This window comes from Dipodomys spectabilis, unplaced genomic scaffold, assembly GCF_019054845.1.
Source record: "Dipodomys spectabilis isolate Male_0828 unplaced genomic scaffold, ASM1905484v1 ptg000015l, whole genome shotgun sequence".
Lineage (NCBI taxonomy): Eukaryota > Metazoa > Chordata > Mammalia > Rodentia > Heteromyidae > Dipodomys > Dipodomys spectabilis.
In genome coordinates this window covers 13423459-13445128 of record NW_024870692.1, presented here as the reverse complement: position 1 = coordinate 13445128, position 21670 = coordinate 13423459, and the positions used below count along the sequence as shown (strand labels likewise).

The 21670-nt window shown below is 36.2% G+C and overlaps 1 protein-coding gene and 1 non-coding gene across 2 annotated transcripts in view; both read right to left on the bottom strand.

The window, feature by feature from the left end:
• Kcnb2 (potassium voltage-gated channel subfamily B member 2) overlaps positions 1-21670 on the bottom strand; it is a 389375-nt gene that overhangs the window by 283510 nt on the left and 84195 nt on the right. The gene's annotated exons all lie outside the window — the stretch shown is intronic.
• Trnav-uac lies at positions 7173-7242 on the bottom strand. The gene has a single exon. It is a non-coding gene; the product is annotated as a tRNA-Val (tRNA).

The following is a 21670-nucleotide window of genomic DNA, read 5'->3' as shown; positions in this document are numbered from 1 at the left end:
TTTAAACCTTTCATCCACAATTCATTCTAAGCTTTTGGCTTTCCAAGCTACACCATCAAGACAGTGGCATGAAAATTGCACTGGATAGTGTTCACTAGAGTGCTTTACAAAGTGTTACAGATAGTGCTCATTATTATTCCTTAAACTTTTTAGAGAATGGGCAAACACACTTTCTCTAGGAGAACAATCTATGAGTTAAAGAAAGAGAGCTTTGCCTCCATTTTTAAGCATCAAAAGTATGAAAAATAGGTGTAAACCTATTTTTCTAATTCATATAAATGATATGATTATCTTGAGATAATGAGATTGGTCAGATATATCTACAAGGTCTTTGTATTAATTGGATGGCATGATTTCTTTTTGCTTATATAGAAAGAGGATTTTAATAGTTATTTTTTTCATGGTACAGAGGAATACTTTTCTTTGGGGGGGGGGGAAATGGATTGCACTTTGAAAATGAAAATCTCCAAACCCTAGACATAGAGTTGCATATTAGGAACAGGCTAACCTGTGTCTACTCGGATTTACCTGTACTCCTTATCTGCTGTGGTAACCAGTTTATTTACACTATATGGCAGCTGGTTAGGAAGAAAAGGATTTACCGGGTTTAATGATTAGCTTGATGGGATGCAATTAGTTTGGTTTGGGCTCACTCTACCATTGCTTTCTTAGCAGTAAAATATAATCATCTGGATGGAAGTTAATTTTGGGCTGAGCAAAATATAATCCTATAAGTTGTACATACCTATAAACACAGGGAGGAACAAACTCACATGTGTTAATCTCCTGAGTGACAAATTTAATCAAATGAATACTCAGTTTCTGAGATTATAATGGTGAATAAAAGACTCCCTCCCACACAAATAATCTTATGTTCTGCCTCTACAATATTATATAACATTGGTTTTAAAATGCTGATCTACTAATTTCAAATATGCCTTTCATAACTATGTTTCATGCTAGTAACTCACACTATTTCTATGGTGATCTGAAGGACAAACAACAGGCAACAGAAGTAAGAAACAACAGAACAGAAAGAATTGTTTCTCTGTTCTTTCATTTCCAGACCTGGTCCTGTCCAACTTAATGCCAGCTTTCCAACACAAGGTCCTGTGACATTCTTATCTTCTCTTGTCTTCTCCTGTACATGAAGCCGCATGCCTTTATCCAAATACTTCTTACCAGCTCTCTCCTTCAATGACTGTGGTCCTTTTGTTTGGATCATAATTGCTTCATTTATGACTCATCAATCTGTCCATACCATCTCCCTTCCTCCTATTCTCAGCACAGTATTCAAAAACAAGTCAGATCTCAGCAAACACACCTGTTTGTCAATATCCTCCAGGTCTTTTAAGTATATATGATGTGAATGTCATCTACCAAATGTTCTATGAGTTGCTTCCAGATATGCTCCTCTAGGACTTCTCTCATGATTTTTTCTATTTCCTTAACTCTCTGCATTTCAATCTCTTAAGCCGCTGTCTGTCTCCTGAACACTAGAGCCAATCTCTTTCCTCCGGCTTTTGCCTTTCCTAAGCCTATGTCATTCTGGTTTTTATACATAGGCTTCCCTGACCACCATAGGTAAACTTGCAGTTTCCAACAATTCTATTTCTTGGTGTTTTTTTTTTTTGCATGGAAATCATCATTTTTTCAAATAAATTGTGATTTTACTTATTAATTTGGTCTAGTTCTCCCCAATGGAATGTAGTACCAAGTGATATAGAAGTCAGAACTCTCAAGAAGAATTGAACACACACACACACACACACACACACACACACACACACACACACACACACACATAACATACACATATTTATAAAAAAGGACCTATTAGACTGGCTTACATGATGGCCCATCTGCACATGGGAGAGCTAGAGAACACAATAGCTGCTCAGTTCAAGAACAAAAGGGACCCATGATGCATCCTGGGAAGTCACTGGTATGAGTCTCCTTGAAAGTCTGAACATGGTAGAATCTGATGTTTGTGGGCTGTAGCAACAATAGACACAGTAGCTCAGGAAAACCCAAGCTTATAGTAGCTGGCTGTTTTCCTCATTTCACTTTTACTCTTTTAAGTCCCCAGCCTAGCAGAGAAGCACCCATATTTAAGGTGATCTTCACCCTTCAGTTGCAGTCTCACTTAACTGACTCTGAAAAAGCACATCATAGCCACATCTAGAAGTGTGCACTACTAGTTTTCTAGGCATCTCTGAAACCAATCAATTCAACATCACAGGTGGATAAGAAAACTGTATGCTCAGGACCTAACACATTGTTGGGCACGTAGTAGGAATGCAGTAAAGAATTTCTATATGAGTGGATGTGGCCATGAAACAGATGCTTTCTGGATCTCAAATAAGAGTGTAAAGTCTTTCAAGTAATATTCTGTGGAGAAGGTCCCAGTAATAAAAATGGACTTAAATGAAACAGATGGCATTTTATGCTGACCCTGGGCAACAAAGCCACAGATAATGGAACCTGTTAGAGCCGTCGGTGGGGGAAGTGACAAGGTGAGGGCAGATGCTGTCTCTGGCTGTGTCTACAATGCAGTACTTTGTCCTCAAGTACAGAAACAAATGCATGCTAATTCAATCTCAAATTCACCTCTTGCACAGAACATGGGGGAACTCTTTATTATTTAGACATGGACATTTTACCTAATCTCTTGTTAAGTCCTGCACAGAATATTATACTCAGACTTCAGTGGAAGAAGCTGCAGAGCAACAGAAGCAGGAACAGTAATGACACTGGGTACCAACAGGCAGAAACTGGATAGAGATGGGCAGCGAGTCTCACTCTTGACTCTTGACTCTTGGGAATGTAGAGCTCTCAAAGTAAGGTGAGTCACCTAATTCCTGCAGTGAGAACAAAATTTCTCCTTTTACTCTAATTTAAATCAGAAATTGGGAGCATATTGCAAAGCCAAAAATGGCCTAATTTTCTGCATTCAAAAGAGAATTTCACTTAAAGCAGGGACCCATTTGAGGCACCAAGGAGGAGGTCCTTTAATTTATGGAAAGAAAATTGTAAGAGGGCAATAACTGGCTTGGCAAATTCACAAAAACTGCGGTTGCTTTTAGCATGTACTACTACAAAATGTTTAAGATCTTTGTTTATAAAATGAACAATTAGAATACAGTTATGTAAAATATTTTATCAGTATAAAAATTAATATTTTAAATGTACGCATTATCCTGCCCATGTAACTGTAACTCCTCTGTACAGTATGTTCACAAATTAAATTTTAAAAAAAATTAATATTTTAGAATTTTCTTCCTATCCTCTATTCCAGTTGATCTTCTATGAATATCTTCATCTAAGTACAGCTCGTTCTTGTCCATGTATTTCCCTCTCGGATTACTTTTATTGTTTAAAACACTAGTTAATTTTTTAAAATCAATAAAGGAATCTTTGCTTAAAAAGTAAGTGTTAAACCAGGTGCCAAAGGCTCATGCCTGTAATCCTAGCTACTCAGGAGGCTGAAATCTGAGGATTGCCATTCGAAGCCAGCCCAGGCAGTAAAGTCCCTGTGAGACTCTTATCTCCAATAAACTACTCAGAAGAGCTGAAAGTGGCGCTGTGGCTCAAATGTTAGAGTGCTAGCTTTGAGCAAAAAGAGGCTCAGGGAAGCATCTAGGCCCAGAGTTCAAGACTAAGGACGGGCCAAAAAGAAAAGTGTTAGTAGTAGTAGCAGATGCAGTAGATGTAGTAGTAGTAGATGTAAATGTAGAAACACTCTGTTTTAAGTGATATGGGAGTAGAAAACATAGAGTCCAATAGACTAGACATGCTCCAAACTCCCAACACTGCACAAATATTTATATTCAGAACATCAGGGCTTATCAGGGGCAGTTGGAAAAATGCTGCTCTGAAGAATTAAGTATATCTGTATGTTTTTTTTCTTTTAATTCTGCCATGCAATATCTTCCCTCAAATGATGGGTCAACTCTTCTCTGATGTTACATTGAATGTATATATTCCATATTCAACTCTAACCTTCTATGTCTTGCTACCTGAAAAATTTTATCTCTTTTGGCATGTTTTATATTATAAAAATTGGGTAGGAATAGTATCTACTACTTGTGTGAATCTTAGGCAGGCGAGAGCACCTCTAAAAGCCTTGGTTTGTATATGTGCATTAAGAACTAAAACAGATGTAATTAATTCACAATGCTGTTATGTACTAACCCATGTGGAAAAACTGGTACCCCAACTAGAATGCAGACGTGTCCTATAAATGCTGTTGTCCTTTCATGCTTAAGGACAGCTTTCTCCATGGAGAGGAACTCAGGTGACTCCAGCTCTTGCCTCCAACATGACAATTCTGAAGACTTCCATTCATTTCACCAAACATTTTACCCTGAGTACCAGAGATCTAATAATCAGGCTTTCCTTGCTCACAGCTGAAACAGTGTGATCTTGAAATGTGTGCACTGTGAAAACTCTGATTTTTTTTCTTCTTCCTAAGTGTTTAAAGCAAAGTGAAGAAAGTTCAAACTTCTAAGAGGTCTCATCCAAACTTCCTGTGTTTATCAAGGCAGGCCAGACACAGACCAAACCACGACTCTAGTTGCTTTCTGTAGCCTTTGTAGGCAGAATGAGGGATTTTAGGGCTGCAGAATAAACTGTTTATTCAAGAACATGAGCAATGAGAATGAGAAAAATGAGGTGCACTGGCAAGGATCATAGGCCTGCAAATCCTCTACTGCAGAACTTGACAACTGACAACACTGAATGTGTCATGGTGTGACACTGGTGCTTTAGTTCTAGGAGCTGTCAGGGAGCACCAGAGGTAGCTGAAGCCCTAGCCCATCATCCATAACCAGCAGGCTCATTTCAAATTGCAGTATCATATGATATGATCATATCATATGCAGTATCATATGATTATATCATATGATATAATGATGATGCGAAGAAGGTTGGAAAAAACACTCCTCTGTTCTCTGCCTCCCCTAAGGTCTTTCCTGATTGCCTTGCATTGGTTTGGTTGTGGGTATCATGCTCACCAGTGTTGTCTGCAGCCTAGTGTGGCTCTCATGGTCCTGGAAAGCTGGTTCCAGGAGTGGTTCAAGAGCCCATGGAAGACCCATAGATTGTCATAATTATCTATACTATACTGGTCTTAGGAACTGGTGCAAGGAAAAAACAGTGAGGTCAGAGGCCTTAGACCAGGCCGAGAGCACACAGATTACCATAAAAGTAGTGTGTAGTACTGTCATGTAGTAATCAGGGAAGAGTTTGTAGAATAATCAAAAATCTATCTATGGAAACAGAACAAAGAACAGGTAACTGGAATTTCTTGTCCTTCATAGGAAAGACAGGAAATCCTTCAGAGGTTTCAAGTCATTGAAACTGAAACCAGAGTCCTTGAATCAACTTTAATGGAAGCTAGATACTAGAAAAAAGTACTAGAAACACAACAAACAAAAACACAATGCTGGAGGACCTTCATAAAACACTTTAAGACTCCAGGTCTCTAGTTGAATTTAAAGTAGAGATTTTTAGAAAAGAAGAGATATCTAAATATTTAGAACAAGTAGAGCTGACGCATGACATTACAAGAAAGATTCAGTATTTAGGAGAGACATCAACCCACATCCAATTTCAAGTAGCTGCAACTAAACCAGCTTTCAAAACACATCAGAAAAATGTAGAACAACTTTAGACAGTACTAAAAGCGACTGTGGATGAAAATGCTACTCTCCAACAAAGTAGGAAGCTGCCTTTACAAGAGTATAAGGGTGAAAAAGAAGAGTGAACAAATGCATTCAACAGAGTAAGACAGTAGTAATGATAGGTAACCTCTTGTGGAGAAAAGCTGGATCTATGCAGTCATGTTAAATGAACATAGTTGAAAATAGAACTAGGTGAATTGAGGGGATGAGTGGGATTGGGAGAGGCAGGGGAGACAGATCAAAGGGGTAACATGTATCAAGATACATTGCACACAGAAACTGCCATGTTGAATTGAAACCTCTCTGTACAACTCCTTAAAGATTAAAAATAAAACTAAATCAATGACCTCTTGTCAAAGATGAGATGCTGTCTTTAGAAGAAAGATGATGTTGTTGGTGGGAATATAGAACTAGATTTAAAAAATCTTTCAAAAGACCTGTCAAAAGAATATAAAGGCATTTTGAAGAACCAAGTGGTATGGCAGTGTCAAACACATATTTTAAAAGAGTACAAAAGAACCAAACGTACACTAAATTATCTAAGGAAAATAAAATCACTGATGCACTTAGACATCATATCAGAAGTCTCTAAGCTGAGAAAACTTTTCTGTAGCTAGAAATAAAGAAAGAGAGGTGAAAAAAACTTCAGTAGAATCTTTAGGGCCTTTCTCAATTGCATGGGAAAAAAGAAAAAAAAAAGAAATTTTCGCCCAACATCCAATTTAGAACTAGTTTAAGTCACAAAAATAGAGGCGAGTCTATCCAGAGCTGATGGCAAGATCAGCCATGCATGTAAAACATAGAGCTAAAATTCTTGCAGGGAAAAGTCCAATAAATCACTGATTATTATCAAAGCTAGCTTATTTGCCATGAAAGAAAAGCTCTTGGTAATTGTTTGAGAGCTCTGGTAGCTGAGAGAAATCTCAATAACGTTAAGAAAAAGGATCCATCAGGCAAAATTTATTGTGGAAAAATTGAAACACTTTGAAAAGCACACTTATGTCCCTAATATTCCAAACAGAGTATTTATGAGAGGCCTGTGAGGACCGCAGGAATCTCTGGGTGATGACATTCCCAAGGAAGAAGGATCATCTGAGGGTGGATCCAGGATCCAGGTCTAGCATCCTGTGTGAACTAAATGCTATCTGTAAGGGTAAAAATGCTCCTCCATCTGCAGAGAATGCCCCTGGAGCATTTTAACCTGGCAGACATTGAGGACCTTCTTTGAATTCAACCCTCCTGCTTCAATGGGGGTACCTCTGTCAATAAGCCTTCCACCTCCAAGTCCTGGTCCTGCCAGAGACCAGATTTGACTACAGGCTCCTAGGAAGCATTTCCTAGTGAAGAGGAAAAACACATTTTTCTTTTTTTTGGGTCCGGTGTGGGGCCTGAACTCTGGGCCTGGGCGCTGTTCCTCAGCTCTTCAGCTCAAGGCTAGCGCTCTACCACTTGAGCCACAGCGCCACTTCTGGCTTTTTTCTTTTTGCTTATGTGATGCTGAGGAATCGAACCCAGGGCCTCTTGCATGTAAGGCAAGCGCTCTACCACTGAGCCACCTTCCCAGCCCCACCACATTTTTTTTTCTTTATCCTAGGCTTACACATCCTCTATTAGAAGCAAGTAAAAGTCTACACCAAGCTCGGGATTTAGGTTTCCTCCACATAACTTGGAAACAGAAAGTGGACACAGTCTTTAAAGACTCCTTCTAAATGTCCAAAAATACAAGATGATTTTTCCCCACTGAGGCTAAAATAATTTTGATGTCCCCTATTAGTTATATTGCCATAAAGTAATTCTATAATAGCTCAAATAGGCCTGATACAATTAGAATACTTAGGATAATGCTTTATAATTATAGATTATTAAAATGTGTATGTCATAGGTTAGCTGGGTCTATTTAATTCTATTGGTAGGTAATATAATTACAGTACTTTTTCTTGTTTACAAGTCCACTAAGATCATTCATAAATTCAAGATTTTTTCCTTTTTCTTTCTCCTAAAATAATTTAAAACATTTCCCTTTTGAATCTATTCTTATTTTCTAATGACTATAAAAAGCTCCTATGAAAATGAGATGATTATTATTAAGAGAATGTTTAGTAGCTATATTATTTAAATGTGAACCTTAGTAATTATTAGTTTAAAACTTAGCTTTTTCAGATACTCTGCCATTCTCATAACTTTTTAAGAGTTGTTGCCAATCAAAGAGAAATGAAAACTTGTATTTCTTTTCCATAGTAATTTGAATTTCTTCTCATTTTCTCTCACTGCTTGAAGTGATTATGTAATTGTTCCATAGAAGGTAGTTATAATGTAATTCTTAGAATTGTTTTGTAAATATAGTTCAAAAGGGAATTTAGTGAGTAAATATTTTCCTTCTCTTAATAGACTTTTGAAGAAAATATTGCAATCGTACTATTTAGTAAGGCCTCAACTGCAGTAACAGTTTTATACAAGGACTCTTAGACTTATTGATATTTGTAACTCCAAGTCTATTTCTGGACTTAATTTACTCAAGATTAATATATATATATATATATATGTATATATATATATATATATATACTTAACTATATTTAACTAAATGAATTTTGATTTACAAAATCCTGTCTTTCTTTACCTTTAGTGGTTTCTTTACTAGAAAGATGCTTTTGATTTTTTCATACAAGTTTTCCCTATTAACTCTCAATGTTGTACATTATCTTGGTAAGTCACCAAATAACCTATGATTCCTATAGATTATATGTTTGTGTTTTTGTGTGTAGGTTGTATTTTCATCTGTATATTTTTATTATTCCTGGAATAGGTTTTATGGATAAGACTATCACTAATGGGTGAGGTGCCTGTGACTTACGCTGGTAATCCTAGTAATGCAAGAGGGTGACATCTGACGATACTATTTCAAAGCTAGTCAGGGCAAAAAAATCTGTGTGATTCTTATTTCCAATTAACCAGCAAAAAGTTAGAAGTGGAGGTGTGACTCAAGTGGTAGAGTACCAGCCTTGAGTGAGAAAGCCAACAAAGACCACAAGGTCCTGAGTTCAAGTCCCAATATTGGCACAAAAACAAGAGTATCAGAAATTCGTAATTAATACTTATTTAATGGATGCAAAGATACTTTATTTTTAGTTGAATGAAAGTATATACTAAATGTTTATGATAAGTTAGAGACAAGATTCTATACTGTATATGTTCTTACAAAATGCACCATCAGCTTTCTATCTCAGGGAATGGTACTTCCTGCTCACATCTCCAGAATTAGATGAATAAATCCTGGCCCTTGTTCAATGGGTCACAACCAACTGCTGGGCATTTACTAAAAGAAGGGCTTATAATTGTAAATATCTGTCTCTTGCTCCTAAGTGTCTCTCAAAGACCTGAGAGTCATTTTTCAAGCACATAACAATCAAAAGAGTAAGACTTAGTCTGTAAGACTCCATAGGAGGACTGAATGCTAACTTCAATCATTCCAGCCAACTTACTGGTGGCCCAGTATCATTTACACTGACAAATCCTTTTTATTTTCCACTTTTCTGACTCTGGGCCACTTCTCTCTTTAGCTGGTTTGCTTTTAGTTGGTTTTAAACATCAGTAATTCTGGAGTTTATGCAGCTGAGTTATACATTAATTGTCTCTCACAAACTCTGTTGTAGATAATGCCTCTGAGGTACTGGCCGTGATGATAATGGTTGCCTAGGTTACTTTCCAGGGACTTGATGGTTGTTTTTGTTGAAACCATGGACTTTACACTTGGGCACAGGTGACTGATGGGTGACTGTTTCACATTGGAGGGTCAAAACCAAACCCTTAGATCATGCAAATACTGCTATTCAAGACTCATGCTGTGACCATTACTTCACTGCCCATCACCTTTGTCCACACTTTAAATCATCCTATCATCCTGCTTCTTAAGCCCATAATTATACCCAAGCCCTAACTTCAAGGAAGGAAATCCAAATCTTCGATTTCCCATCTCCATGATTGTCTTCCAATGAATGAACTCTTTTGCAAAACTCATTGTTTCAATGGCTGGCATTCTATGCTGTGGGAAATGCAGCCTAAGTTGGTACCAGGCACTGCTGGTCCTGATGAGAAAGCATGAAGGTAATCAAGGAAACTTATGACTTCTACTGAAAAATCTGCTTGCATGGTGCAGGTGTTCTCATTTCCAGAGGGGAGAAAAGTGTTATCTACAATACACAAGATAATCTTGTATTCTTTAAAATGAAACTAACCATTTATACAATGTGAAGGCTTGAAGACATCATTTTTAGAAAAGGCTCCACATATGAATATCTAAGGTTCTCATTAAAATGATAACTATATTGCACATTTTTCATACAATAAAACAGCCTTGAAAAGTTTATCCAGATATTATATACTACAATTGGATGCATTTCTATCACAATGAAACCCTTCATTTTTGCCTTTCCCAGAGTTTGTGTGCCATTATTATTATTTATGATTTGAACATTGACAGTCAATTCGGTATCATCTAAGCCATGGAGTAAGCATGATTTTTGCTTTGAGGCTTTCTGGATGAATTAGATTGGCAAATGCTTCATATTAACACTCTCAACTCTAAAGACAACCATTTTTCAAAGGTGCAAGTTCTTGGTCTTGAAGACATTTGTTCTTTTCTTTCTTTTACCTTCCTGACTTTCTGCCTTAATTTGCATAGTTCATTACTTAGAGATCATTGGGGAAAAATGAAGAAATATGTCAATTTTCAGTTTAAAAAAGTTGATCCAAAGTTTCCATTGTTGCAAAATTAAAAGCACAGAGGTGAAACAGCAGACTAAATATCATGTCAACAATAATTAAATTATGACTCTTTTGACTATGTGTTGTGGCACATGCCAGACCTTCTACTTATGATATCTTTGCCTCTGATCTCTGGCCCCAAAGTTTCAGCCACTCACCAACTCATCCAACTCTGTACACTCCCATAATAGTAATACTTCTTTACCCCTAGAATAATCTTACAAATGCCAGGAGAAACCTTGAGTCTTCTTTTTTGTTAATTCCTCTTCAATTTGTTGTTTGACATAGGTATGTCTCTTCTTCTCTCAGTCATGTGCCATTTTATGAAATTCTTATAGAGACATAAAATCTCTCCTTCTGTGTCTTGATATCTTGTTTATTTCCTCATAGTTTTCCATGTAGTATTTCTGCTCCATGCTCTAGAAGAATTCATTAAGTTTTTAATTGTTTTGAAAAAATATCCATGTTCACCCTCACTGGCTTTTTACTTAGAATTCCATAGAGCAAATGGCTAGAAATGTGAAAAAGAGTTAATGGATACAAACAAAACAATCTATTAACAAATTCATGTATCTATCATTTTTATTCTCTTGCTGACCATCTGAGATTGTAAGAAAATACTTTAAATTGGTCAGATGTGTAGATAGCATTCTTTTAAAAACCTGTATTAAGTATCAGAATCCCACTATATTTTCTAGGTATTAGCTATTTCCCTCAATAGCTATTGTACACTATTCTAGAAGTTGTAGTTGCACATAAATTCCATGGCATTGTGTTTTAAAATAGAAAAAAATGCAACACTCTTCAAAAGAAATCAGAGATTTTTAAGTGCATTCTATAATCTTGTTTTAATAGAAATTTCTTTTCCCAAACAAAATGCTTAAATAAGGATAGAGATTGACCCATTGTAACAATGAGATGTACAAGACACCAGGTTGAAAATGAACTTTACAATTTTGGCGGGGAGCTGGGGGGGAGAGGGATTGTTATGGAGGTGGGAGGAAAGGAATGGTAGGGGAAAAACAGAGGAGGAAGCAACAATGCTCCATAGGAAATGTACTCATTACCTTGTTCATGTAACTGTAATCCCTCTGTACAGTATTTTTACAATAAAAAATGTACAAAAAATAAATTTCCCTTCCCTTTTAGCTACCCAAATTAACACTTTGAATTGCTCTAATTTGGAATAATTAGGTTTTTTTTTCAAAAAACTTACATATTTTCCTCTTCAGAGCATCAATTCTAAGACCAAATTAATCTTCTTTGCTTAGAAAAGCTACTTACAGTATAAATTCAACAAATTATACTATATGTCAGACACACATTTTAAGAACACGTAGTTTAGTGTGAGGGGACAAGCAGTATCTATTTTAGATTTGTCAGCTGTATGGTCTGTCACAACTATTCATTTCTGCTATGAAAGCACAAAGGGTGTAAACTACAATATGTAAACATATGTGCTTGTCTGTGCTAAAGTAAAACTTCATTTGTAGAAACTTGTAGTAATTCAGATTGGTCCAGTGGGGACCAATGGGACACTAAATTGAAAAAGACAGAGTCCCTGACTTCATAGAACTCATAGGTTCTTGGGAAGAAAATAATCAATGAACAAAAAATATTGTCAAAAGGGACTCAAATACCACAAAGAAAAATAAAACAAGAAGAAAAGAATCAAATGATGAAGGAGAAGAGGAAGTTATTCTAGATGAGATAGAAGCGTATACCCTCTTTTAAGAATTATTACTTGAGAAGAACTGGGATTAAATGAAAAAGCAATGCTATGCCTGCCAGATGCAAAAGATCCAGGGGATAAACTGTTACGCAAAAGCTATTATGGTAATTTGAACCTATCCAAAGGATAGGTTTACCTGGAACCTCAGAATGGGATCCTACTCAGAAAAAGAGTCTTCTGTTGATGAAATGGAGGATTCTGAGGATGAGGTCATCCTGCATTAATATGTGTCCTAAATCCAGTGAGAATCCTCAGATAAGAAAAGAAAGGGAAACAGAAAGAGGAGGAGAGAGGGTAATACAACGATAGAGACAAGGACTAGAGTTATGAAGTTCAAACAGGGGAACATCAGGAAATGCTGACAGCCACTAGGAACTAGGAGAGAGATGTTAGAAATGGATTCTCCTCTCTGCCTCTGAGATTTCCTTCGATTACAGACTTTTGTTCTCCACAATTATGGGAGAATAAACTTTCTCAGAAAAAGTATCCATCAAGAGTGATTATTTTAAACTCCTCACCTTGTGGAGATTTGTTATGGTAGCCCTAGAAAAGGAATATAGATGGAAAAAGCACAGTAGCTTCTAAGAAAAACTAAGCAAGAGCCATGTGGCAGAACCAAAATACTAGTCTGTGTAGACATTTGAATATATGAAGACAGCTACAGCGTGAAACTCACAATCCAGACACCACTCACTTTATCCTTGCCAATACAAATTGATAAAAATCAGCCTAAGGGGTCAGATGTAAGGGTAAAGAGATGGGCAGTGGGTAGATCTTACTGGTATTTATGACTGTGAAAAGAAGTAAGCCTAGCAGAGATGCCAGTGGAAGGTACCTAGTGAGGACACATACAATGTTTTTTTGTTTTTGTTTTTTAAATAAAAGACCATTCAAGTACTGCTTTGGAAAACAATTGTTACGGTAAAGGAGGAAGTAGGGCATTTAAATACCTTTTGCCTTATTTAAGACATCAGAAGATGGTAGCCTAACTGAAGGTTAGGCACAATTTCAGCTGTGCTATTCACAGATGGATGTCAGGACTTGTGTATTAATTACAATAGCTTTCCAGTAGATATGTAATTATGTGTGTCCTCAGGAAAAACATCATAGCAGGCTGGAAAAGTTGGCTCAGGACTGCAATCACAGCTTCTCAGCAGGTAGAGATGGATAGGATTGCAATTTGAGGCCAATGCAGGTAAAAAGTTAGCAAGATGCTACTTCAATCAATAGCTAGGCCTTGTGGGCGATGTGTATCATCCTTTCTACAAATAGGTGGATCAGAGCCCTGTCAAAACTGGTAAAAACATCCAGACCTTATTAGAAAAAATAAAGTAAAAGGGGCTGGGAACATGGCTCAAATGGTGCTTACCTAGCAAGCACAGGCTGAGTTCAAACCCCAGATCAAACTGTCAAAAAATAACAAATATGTCTGAGACAAGCAGAAATGGTCAGACAAGTTGATGTTAGGTGAAATGAACTTGAAGATAAAACTCAAATGGTTTTTCTTTCTTGCTATTGTTTCTAACATTTTATAATATGATTTCTTTGTTGCTTTGTATGTCCCTCCCCCATGGTATAACCCCTGTTTTCACTGTATTTGATGTTGGTATAATGTGGGGAGGGGAAGACAAAAAAATTGTTTAAATAGGGATACAGGTGGACCCATTGCAACAACGAGACATACAAGATGTTATGTTGAAAAACGAACTTTACAATTTTGGCGGGGGTGGGGGTGGGGGAGGAAGGAGATGGGAAGGCAGGGATGTTAAGGGGAAACAAAGGAGGCAATAATGCTGGATATGAAATGTACTCATTACCTTGCTCATGTAACCCTTCTGTACGGCATTTGCACAATAAAAAAACTTAATAAAAAAAAGAAATAAAACAAATAGAAAACACTTATTATTATACATATTAATATGATTATATAGTATAATTATAATTCTTCTATATTATATTATTATATAATAGTATTATTGATATTCCAACGGATAGCTGTGTCTGGACATAGAAATGCCTTTTGAAAAAAATTGCATAAGGGTCCTATATGGGTTAATGACACTTGGGCATTGGACTAGTGGTAGCGAGAAGGTATTGAGGGAAGATGTAAAGGTCCAAATAGATCATGGAAGTAAAATCAATGGGCTTGTATCTATGGAGAATGAGATAGAGGGAAGATCAAGATGGTGCATTACTCTTTTTGACTTGAGCCACTGTGTAGTATCATTTACAAAGATAGGAAGAGTTGGGTCATGATACTTAATGTATGTTGGAGGGACAGAAGTCAAGAGGGACTTAAGGGTTCCCTTTCTTTCTGTTACTTTTGAGATGCTTGTTAAACATCCAAGTAAAGAGATCAAATAGATAATTGCACATACCAAATTAGGGGTTAATTTCTGGTAGGTTTTTCCCAACTCTATTATATCTAGAAATAATGTAATAAATTGTCATTAGGTTTGTAATACTCTCAGGCTGATGACATAAACTGGATACAGATCTAGTGATCAAAGACCAACAGGAAAAAGAAGAATCTTTTTTCCAAAAGGTGCTCAGAATTGACTGTGATTATCTAGTACAATTTATAGTGGATGAAACACATCTGGGCCTCTAGCCAAGTCACTGCTGAGCTTTTTATCACTGGTTTGTGTGGCTCAGTGCTGCCTTCATTGACTTTGGGGGGCAGAAAGTCTCCATGGATGTTAATGTTAAGTAGTCTTTAACAGTAGGAGTTTAATGAGTTGTTTTAGTGTTGGATAGTAAGTACTTCAAATCCATAATTCTACTTCAACTGCTTTTGTTATCCAACACCATCTTAATTGAAATGCAACTTCATAAAGATCTCCCAAGAGAAAATTGTTTATTATTTCTTTGCCCAAATAGCCTTTCTGGGCCCTCACTGAAAATTATTTACTTATGGGAATAATGGCTTTAATCAACTGTAGGTCAAATTAAGTATTAATAGAATAGGGAATTTTTAATATAATTTTATGAGGTTTGTAGAAAATGAAATATGACACATAACTCTGCCTCATGTATGAAATATAGACATGCTCATCCATATTTTGAATGTAATAGGCAATGCTATGTCTATACCTTATTTGTTAAGCTCTCTTCACTGAAGTTTTCTCAATGAATGCTGCCTAGTACAGAAAGAGACATTTTCCCAAAGCTTTCCACAGCCTTGTGACATGGTAATTCTAGGGTTTAGAAAAAGAATGTCAGTTTTGACACTCAATGCTATCTTGAAGTTCCCAAATGTATCAGTCTACCAAATAGGTTTTGGCTGCCACAGAGTAAATAGAAAAGTCATTATGGGGAGGCCAAAAAGCATTTTTACTACAGGAAGAACGTCTACCCACATCTTTAACTTTGCATTTATGTCTATATCTTTCTCAGAGGCTTAGTGACATTGAAAACATGATAAATGCTGACTTTCTCTTTAAGTTCTGATCTCATTCCTTTTCATGTACCTCTGAGAGCTCTGATCACTCACTAGTGGATGGATAAATCAGTGACAAGACCATGAAATGTGGGAAGCAGAGTAAGAAGAGCACAGACTTTTTCCAAGGAGGCTGGTGGAACCTGTGGTCTGATAAACACCATCCATTTGCTTTTGAACAACTTATCCTCTCTGACACTTAGCTATTTCATTAGTAAATTAGAGATTGTTGAGAAGATTCATGGGCAGCATGTACTAATGGTGCTATACACAAAGCCAGAGCTCCTCTAAGATCATTTTCTGTTCATTTGTTCTAAAAAAAACCAAATTGTTTAAATAAGGATATAGGTGGACCCATTGCAACAATGAAATGTACAAGACATTATGTGGAAAAATGAACTTTATAACTTTGGCTGCAGAGAAGGGGCTGGGAGGGCAGGGATCGGAAGGGGAAACTAAGGAGGAGGCAACAATGCTTGATAAGAAATGTACTCATTACCTTGCTCATGTAATTGTAACCCCTTTCTATGATATTTTCACCAAAAAACAAAAAACATATTAATAAAAAACAAAGAGCAAGCATACAGAAACAGAGATATCAGAAAAAAGGTAGCTACTAAATGAGAGCTACAGGATGACACTAAGGCATGTGGGAGATTGAAAACACCAGGCTGGGAATTTAGGAAAGTGTTCGAAGTGACAAAGAAATTTGAATTGGTTGGCTGCATTTTACTTCGCAAAATTACATTTCACTCAAAAGTCTAACTATATCTATGACTATTTTAGTTTAAAGGCTGCTTCCTAAAACTATCTTGTCCTGTAGTAGAATAAGGGCTCTTTACTCTTCTCTGATCTATATGAACATGAGGAGTCTCAATGCTGGTCCATTCTTACTGGTCCCTCTTTCCATGAGCTTCTCAAGCTTACTGCCTTCTCACTGAAGAGTCCTGCCACTGTGCGAGGCTCTGTTTTGTAAGATGCTCTTGTCATCCCTTCAGTTGCAATTTAATGACATCCTTGCTGGAATCATTCCATGCGGAGGTACTCTTAATCATTTCATTTGATAATACTACATTTAACTGTTCAGCATCCCCACAAGGATGATAAGATCATGATATTCAGAGGTTCCTTGACATTTTAAAAGGAACCAGTCCACAATGCAGACTAAGTGGACACTAAATATACAATCAAATACCTATGTATTTGTTGTTAATATTTTATTCCGTCTATGCATTTCTATTCTGAGAAAATAAAAAATAACAAGAATTTATTGGAATTTCTTATATATCTGATGCAAGATATTATTTCATAGTTAAAACCTAAAACCATTTCTTTTATCTTAAAGGAAACCACTAGTACTGTCTCTTAAGTTCAAGCAACCATGGATCAGATGTTTATCAAAGCTAGGTGTATGTGCCACAAAAGAACCAAAACAGAACTTAAGACCAAGCTTATAGTTGCTATCCCCTAAAATCAGATACCATCTTTGTTTCTATAGAGAAATAACATCAAGTACTGAGAAATGCAAAAGCTTTTCTCATGTACACTTGCTTCACACTTTTCCATTAAGAACTCTGATGAAATTTTAGCATGGCTTCTAGTACCTTATGACTGCTTTTTCAGGGTGACCCAGCCCCCTTCCGAGTTGTGTGGAAAAGCTAAAAAATGTACTGTACTTTATATATGTGACAATAGCTCTTGGCTTCCTTTTCTTAGAATTTTCAGCAAATAGGACTTACAGGGATCAGGATGTAGCTCTGCAAGTAGAGGCTTTGTAGAATATACTGGGGGTGTAGGGGTATATTTAATTGTGAATTCTTCTTTGTTCCTTGGAGATGTACCATCAGCTCCTACAACTCAGGAGTGTCTCTCTCAGGGCCTGAATGTTATTCCTTTGCAGTGTAATCATCAGGAAGAACTAGGTCTTCCACTCTGTAGGAAGATAGAATTCTAACTCAGATAATGGTAAGCTGGCAGTCACACTGACCAATTCATTGTAATTTTATATTCCTTTGACTGCTTGAGTACCCCGACTCTCATCCTGCTCCTTCAGCCTTCCCTTTAAGACACTGTCAGAAGTCACTGAAATAAAACTTTATTTATATATATGTATATCTGATGTGTGCCTGTGTTCAAAGAACTTCAATTAATGGGCATGCACAAAGAGTTACAATCTTGTAAATGAATCTAAATAAATAGAATCTAGAGGATTTGAAAATTGCATTAATTTCCTTGGCATTGAAAAGTTCTGGCAAACTTGATTACTGTTTTTTTTTAAATAAGAATGGTAGAAATGAGGTAAACAACTAAATATACAACTAGCAGGGACTCATCAGGGTATGAAAATATGGGTACCAAAAGCAAATCTATTTCCTCCAGCTCCTTCCTCCCAGTTAGAGCTGGGCTGGGTTGAAGAGTCAGCATTTGTAACAGAATTTGCTTTGCCATAAGAGATTTTTAGAACTCAGAGACTATTTTAAGGACTGGAAGACTCTCTTCAGTCTGCCAGCCCCCCGTATCTCCTGCCAACCTAACTGCTTTGGGGAAGGATGTGAGTGTGTTTATCAAGATGCAGAGCCAGAATCGGGGAATCCTCAGTCCATTTTTAGCTTTTCCATTTATTTACTGAGTGATCTTAAGGTTACTTAACCTCTTTTTATTTTGGAACTTGGGCCAGAAAAATAGAATCATTAGAATTTTCCTTAGAGGATTTCAGTAAAAATTGCTTTCTCATAAGTGTTATTTTTATTTTCCATCCTTGTGTTCTTTCTCAGAATTGTAGAACCTCTGCAGGGAATTGATGATAAGTGATGAGAAATAGGAGATGTCTTTTTAAAAATTCTGCAACCTACTTTTAAAAGGTAAGAAAATCCCCTCCCCCCAACTAATGATTATTACATAGGTCTGGTCCCCTCCTTAATTTCCTTTCTTCTGCTTTAGGATTTGGGAGGCGAGCTCCTGACTAAAACAAAAGCATTTCTTGGTGCCTACACTTATTTTTATTATATATATATTCATATATATATATAATTTGTTTTTTAGATTACTTTTAGTTGTACAAAGGAGTTTCAACTCAACATGTCAGTTTATGAGTTCAAAATATCTAGACCAATGTCACCTGAAACATTTTTAACTGACCAGTTTCACTATTTTTAAGTGTATAATTCAGTGGTACTGACCACATTCACTGTTGTACAACTGTCACCACTATTTCCAGAAAATTTCATGTTCCCAAACGCCCTTTTCTTCACCCAAGTCTATCTCTTCATTTCTTGTCTGCATTCTGTCTCTATGATCTTGCCTCCTATAGGGATCCCATATAAACAGAATGGAATTACACAGTGTTTGTCCTTTTGTGTCTGGCTTATTTCCCTTAGCACAATTACCTCAAAGTTCATCATGGTAGCATGTGTCACAATTTCCTTCCTACTCAAAGATGAATCCAGAAGTAGTCTTCAATTTAGTTTTGGAGGAAGTACAACCTCTGCTGAGTATTATCTTTTGGACTTCATCAAAAAACTAATAAAATGTTGCAATATTTGTTTTTTTAAGTTAGTCCTTCAGTTGTTTGAAAGAGTAAAAGTTTTAGAAAAAACGTAAACCTTAGACCTCTCATACCATACAAATAATAAAGTATAAAACATTAAATGTCAGTGAAAAATACAATGTATAATTCAATAATTCAGATAGCCATCTTAATATATGTGTTTAACATATTTAAGGAATATATTATTAATATATACATATTATATATGAGTATAGTTTTCTACTTAAATATATATTTATGTACATATACATAGTATTTCTGGTATATGCATATCAGGCTATAGATAGATTAATAGATATGCAGGAAAACATCAACTTTGATACTACAACTAGCTAATGTTCAACTGATAATTGTGATATATACACATATATGTATATAAACATTGTATGTGTATGTGTAAATGATGCTCCTGAGAGCATAAAATATTCAACTTCTAACTAACAGTTTGTGATATGTAGAGTCCACAAATGTCCTGATATTTACATGTCACAATCTTAAGTCACATGGCCCATAATGAGGAGCCTATACTGCTGTGAAGGGACAAAGATCTAGTGTATTTTAAATGCCAAGTTTTGGGGTTGAATTGTGCTCCATGGGACAGAGCTGTTAGAAAGGAGATGAGCTCTATTATTTTAGATCATTGCAAACGAAATGTGGCCATCAAAGGCACGATCGACATTAGGGCTCTTCTGGGTGTTCAGTAACACCCAGAACTTTAATACAATTACATTCCACAGAGATGACCAATGTCATTTTTCTAATGCCCAAACTATGTATATCAGCAACTCTAGCATTATTTGCTTTTCTCTACTGCAATCTAGATAGAATCTAATTCTAGATTCTATCATTCAACGTAGACTCCTGGCTTATTAGAAAAACCAGTGAACCAATCACTGGCCTAGGAGCCAGCCAGTCTAGGTTTGAATTTTGACTTTCATTTCTTTTGGTCAAGCCATTTAATTTCCTAAACATCTTTTCCGTTTTAATTTGTAAATCAAGAGAAATCAGCTCACCTGATTCTGCAAGTTCTAAATGAGATAATGTATATGAATAATTCAGTGAGCATTTGGTATGGAAAAGTACTCAACAGATCATAATTGAGTTTTGAGTAATATAATTGAGACTCAAGCCAACAACACTCAACACACATTTAAAATGGCATTTAAAGTGATAGTTATCTACTTTGTAATTAGAGTTCTGTAAGTAAGATATCTGTCTGACAGTATATAAATATTCTATGGAAAAATGCATTGTAGACTTTCTAATAAGGCAGCTATAATTTAGTAAAACATATCCTGATTCCTCAGGAGCAACAGCATTATTATTAAGTTCCAGTATATCATGCCACCACATTACATTGTAAATTGCACAAATTTTCAACCCCTTGTTTTACAGGCCAAACAGGCACTAAATAATATAGGAGAGAAGTCACTAGTTAATATGATCAAGCAACATAATTCAAAGCAGAACAATAATAATAACAGCAATAACAAAACATGACTTCATTTCCAGACAGTGTTCATTTGAAGAGGGGGAATGAGAGGAGTTTTTGATAATTGCATTTTAATGTGGTTGGCATAGTTACGATACACATGGGTAATTACTTTTCTGGTATAAATTATTGTTTTTAGATTATGAAAACAATTGGTTCGTGTACAGCACAAAATCCACTTTCAAAGAACACAGTATTTATGCACAAATCTAGACTGCAGATCATAATGTTATCTTTATTTTTTCACTGCACAATCAATTCAAAAACTGAAGAAAAAATTTTCCTCAGATATTACAAAGCAATATTATCTACTAACAGGAAACAGATATTTCCCTTGCTTTGGCCTTCTTAAGCATATTTCAAATTGCTAGGACCCTTTAAGAAAAGTTTGTTCAAATTATGTTTCTGCACAGTTCTTCAGGCTTATTGTTTCCGTCAAGAATAGCTACAGTGCTTAAATTTTCTCTATAAATCTTCATTTAGAACAAGGCAAATCTGACCATCAGTTGTATTTCCCGTTGCCCATGAATGAATCCACGAATCTCCCAAAATCAAATATAAATGTGGAATATGCAAAAGTCTTGGACTTCCCATTAGGTATTTATGGCATTAAAAAGCATCTTCAAAGAAGGGGAAAAATCTGGTAACGATCAGAAGAGGTGATTGCTGAACTTTTTCAGAAGAAAAAGTTAAGTAGGCCTCAGATAAGAGCCACTGCATTCTGAAGGACAGAGCACTCCATCTTGACATCTTGAATGTCCCATGCTCTACCCTGAGGAGTGTTCTTCTTTGTGAAGTAGATTATATTTCAGACTACAAAATGCATCATAGGTGTAAAGTGGATAACAATCAATTGTATATTGATATGGGATGTGTGTGAGGTGTACCACATACTCACTAGTATCAGGGATGATCAGAAAACTGCTAGCTGCATACCATAAATTGCATACCTGAGAGCTTTGGTCCATCTTCCCTCTCCACAGTTCTTCAGGGCTTTGTCTAGCACAGTGCT